General features: G+C 36.3%; 1 protein-coding gene across 1 annotated transcript in view; it reads left to right on the forward strand.

Moving 5' to 3' along the window:
- LOC115232663 (heat shock 70 kDa protein 12A) overlaps positions 1-5,000 on the forward strand; it is a 286,065-nt gene that overhangs the window by 33,902 nt on the left and 247,163 nt on the right. The gene's annotated exons all lie outside the window — the stretch shown is intronic.

The raw sequence follows: 5,000 nt of genomic DNA on the forward strand, positions 1-5,000 counted from the left end.
AGGAATTAGAGACATGGAAATCGGTTAAATATGTACCAGACTGAAATATGTACTAAGGTAGATATGATCGAATATACTCTTGATAAGATGCATTAGCATAACCATAATCTAGCGACTTAAACCAGCTCCCACACTCAAAATTCATAGCTTAATGTAAAGACTGTCAAAACGTCTATTGATGTAAAAGTTTCTAGTTGTCAGTAATTTTCGCTTTTTTATTCCAGTATATCGGATCTCGTCTAGTTTCCAGCCACATAGAGCAAAATGTTGATTTTTAATTTAGATACAAGACAACAAATTTATAAAGAGGAAATGTAGTCGATCACTTCGATCACAATACTTGAAATGTACTTATTTTACTGGCCCCGACAAGAACTGATTTCAGGACAGTAACAGCTCTCTCTGTTCCACCAATACTGAATACTGAATTATCATATAATAAAGCTAAATATTGAGATCAAAAGGTGAATGTATCAAAACTTGATGCATCATCCACCTTTTGATCCCAATATTTAGCTTTCACAGTACTTAGGTTTCGCTACTGCTTCATATCTCCCAATTCTGCATTAAACAATTCGCTCAATCAGTCCGATTCAAAACTGGAGCCCTTTCCCTACTCATAATAGTAATCTAAATTATGGTTTAGAATTATAATTTTATACCTTATTAAGCTCATCGTTAAAAATCTAAATTGTTCTGATGTTTATATATGTGTACTATTTACATATTTATACTACATTTCATCTTCGATCGTCACTAGAGGTCTTATTCTTGGATGTGAACGTAGTACTGGACTGGATATGAACTTGGATTCTTTATTTCTAAACTTAGGTATAATAACACTCTTTATGCACTACAGATAAATTATTTATTTATTGTTGGCTGGGAATTCTGAGGAGCAGATTTCATTCTGATGAAACAGTCTCGCGTGCTTTGTTAAAACACCCGCACGGGATATATTTTCGTCCATCTCAGGTTACATACTGCATTCGTAACTAGTTATGAAGTTATGAGAGAAGTGGATAGGATACTGATAGAGATCTTGCCAGACTGGCTCATCACGTTTCTTTGATGATCAGACAGGAACACATATTTTGATTAAACTCCATATCTATATCTGTTGAGAATCTGATAACCAGCTCAAAGTTCCTTCTCATACTGCTTATATTTATAAGGTAGAACTTAAGGAATCCATCTACAAAGATGTTATGTTTCAAGCTGTTATTTCTATCGATCACTTCAGCTGATTACATACTCATCATATTTAATACACATATTAAGCATCTGAGACGACATTGCTGCTACACACACAAGAATGCTAGATTGCCTTGACAAGGTTGGTAGATGATTGGCAAAGACCTATTCCGCACTATCACATGCATGTTGCTTTGTTGCATATTTATACCTCTTCGGTCGCTTTTACAACAAATTCAGCTTCTCTGAACAAGCACTGTTTACCACCTTTATTAAAGATCATCCTAGGAATCCATCATTTGCTATCTCTGCTTTTTCATATCTCCCGAACCCGCATTAAGTACTTTTGATAATCATGCTCTATTCAAAATAGTGATCACCTCCTTGCCCATCTTTTATCAACAACCGAATATCGAGCAACCGTAGCAACATCTCACCATCTGGTAGGCCTTGTAAAAGGACATGCGTCCACCCTCTTTCAACTATGCAATAAATACGTATAATAGCATTACATAAAATCGAAATCCTAGAAATACAAAACTGATACTTTATCATATCAGAAAACGGGTAATTTTCTAAAATAAAGATACGTTGTCTATGGCTCCTAATAGCGGAACTTTTGAAAGATGAACCTCCAGCATCTACGAGTGGTCAACAGAACCGCACACTCTCTTGTAATTCAACCAGATCGTAACTAAATTCATTTTATGCTGCTGTAGCTGTGGAAACACAATTTCGTAGATAAAAACAGTGGCTCAATAGATTCTCTGACTTCTTTTTCAGCTGCTTTTTCAACTGTAATAATAATGTTGGCATCAGAGTGATCCCAGAGGACTATACTAATACAAGCTGTATGAAGTTTACCAATGGTATTCTGACAAGCAACTGCTCAGTGTTCTTTGGCATGTGATTAGCTTTGCTCCTGGGTATTAATTGTGTTTCCGCCAATAACAACCAAATTCGTATATCGGCGTGATTGATAAGATGTCAGATAAAGAGTTTTCTTGATTATTGTGGCCAATAATCAAATCACTTCACGGTACTTTCTTATCCAATAATTTTCCAATGCCCTAGAGTACTGCTCCCTCTAAGGTGTACGCGCGTGTACGCACACACATGCGCTTTGCAACCAGTGCACAAAAGAAATTAATGTTAATTCACCCCCAAAAATAATACAGTGCACAAAAGTTAAGTTACCTAATAAAATACAATAATTAAAAATTATACGCATTGAAAATATCTTTGTGGCTTCTGATAATTATGATAATTAGAATACGTAACAATAGAAGTAAGTTTGCATGTAGCTTTTATGTCTTGTTCATTTAGAAAAATAGTTACCTGATGACGAAGTTCAAGAACATTCAGTCTTTTTGTTCCTACTTAATAGCTGGTGGGGACTTCACATTTGGCAATGAACGAGATAAACTTTTTGTATTATTGTCATGATTTTATGCAATTGCACAAGTATTTAGTGCGGACACACTTTTGTCACAAGAAAGATAACATTTGCCAGAAATAAGATTTTCAAGCATATTGACTACTTAAAATTAGGGAAAACGTTGCTCTAGAATGATTTATCGTCGTTGATACTGTATATTTAGGTTGTGATGCAGCGGCTATGTTAAATTTTGATTTACGAGGGCAAGTCAAATAGTATCCGCACTTTCGCCATAACATATCTTTATTATTGTCACATTGCCATCTGCTCATGCGTGCTTATAGTTGGCACTATTGTGGTCACGTGATCGAGGTTTGAGCCTGATCGCACCATTTTTCTTTCTGGCTTTACAGTGTTAGCATGGCCGCTCCATTAGCAATACGCACCAAAGATGAACAAAAGATTTTTCTGGTCGAAAGGTGTGCCAGGTACTGAAATTCATCGGAGGCTTTTAGCACAGTAGGTTAATGGTTTCAACGGCCTGGGCGGCCGTGTATAAGCGTGTGTTATCATGCAACAACAAGACTTTCTTCGACAATAGGATTCAGCGTTTGGTGCGAATTGCTGACTTCAGTTTGTTGGTCAGCAAATTACTGTATCTTGCACTGTTCTAGATAGTCTTCCAGTATAGTCCTTTTTGAGTCCCCAAAATGGGTTAGTATCATATTTCGCGCGGAAGACTGAGCCTAGAATTTCTTCGACGCTGGCGATCCAGGATGATTCCACTCCATACTCTATCTTTTGGATTCTTCCTCATAATGATGGGCCACGTTTCATCAAAAAGCTCTCGCCCTCATTGTTGTAGCGATCGAGTAAACATTGATAGACCTCAAGACGCTTGCGTTTGCGCTCTGCAGTAAGCTGTTTGGCACCGATCTTGCACAGACTTTATGGAAGCCGAACACATCGTGGATGATTTTCAGCACCTGACACAACTTCCGACTTGAGAAATCGGATCACTGCTCTTTGTACTTCTTTGGTGCACATTGCTAATGGAGCGGCCATGCTTACACTGTAAAACCAGAAAGAAAAATGGCGCGAACAGGCTCAAACTTCGATCACGGGACCAGAATAGTATCAACTATAACCATGCATGCGCAGAAGGCAGTGTGACAATAATAAAGATATGTTATGGTGAAAGTGCGGATAAATTTTGACTATGTAGTTACGCTATACAACATTTCGCTAAAATATCTCTTTTCAACTCAATTTTCTCAAGAATTAATCTACGTCCTCTTGAAAAGAAACTTCTGTAATTGCTATCTTTGTGGCTTCACCTGATCGCCTCATCTTACATCCCAGAATTTTTTCATTTAATTTCGATCGGTTGCCTACTTTTGAGGACAAGCTTTATTACTGGCTCTATTTAACTCTTGTTTAAGTGTTATTAGTTTACATTTTATATATTTTCTATTGATGTTTCTGAACATACATGTTTTCCTTCTTTTTCCGTTTTAATTGGTAAGAACTACAGATTTTAAACATTTGATCACCTCATGAGATGAATAATCTCTTTTTTCTTTTTAGTTTCACAAATCCATGATGGTGTTTCTTCCATCGTTTTATATACACTTGTTTCTTTATTGCCTCAAAAATGATCCTTAACCATTATATCAAGGGGATATAAAAGCATTTATTTACCAAAAGGCAGTTAATTCATTACTTGTATATATGCTCTTCTTATATCGTTAAGCAGTGTCGATATTAGCTCTGTGGGTTTTTTTATTGATAAGTTCAATAATGTTTGATGTGCAGCTGTGATTTCGGGAACTAAACAACCATCTCTTATGTTTCATTGAAATACTTTTTAAATTGGTATGGTAACTCTGGCTTCTACTTTAAACTGCAGCAGCTGTAGGAAATGGCCAGTCAACTGAAATAAGGACTGCTAATGGACAAAGCTAGTGTGTGGTCTCACATGGCATCAGGGTTACTGCAAGCATTTCTGTTTTATTAGAAATATCAAGGCATATATATTTATACATATATAATGATTCGGAACACACATGCATACATACTCACACACATACACACACACATACACGTCATGTATGTAGCTGAATTTGATTATATGCATGTATTCACAAGATTCCCCATAATACATGCAGATAAAAATGCAAGAGGATTTACGACTTCTTCGTCCATACAGCACAGATTGTCAGATTACAAAGAATGCCATCATAAGACTAACTCATAGCAACGTTCTGTTACTAATGTAACTTGTTGCAAATAACTGCAGGTAATTAGAATTTATCATTGGCTCCTTTGAGGTAAAAGCTATACAGTTTCCTGAAAGGATTTTCTTCTACTGATGCATATCCAATCGGGTTTTGCAATTTTTCAGTAATACTACCAGCTCGCTATTATG

Source organism: Octopus sinensis, linkage group LG2 (genome assembly GCF_006345805.1).
Source record: "Octopus sinensis linkage group LG2, ASM634580v1, whole genome shotgun sequence".
Lineage (NCBI taxonomy): Eukaryota > Metazoa > Mollusca > Cephalopoda > Octopoda > Octopodidae > Octopus > Octopus sinensis.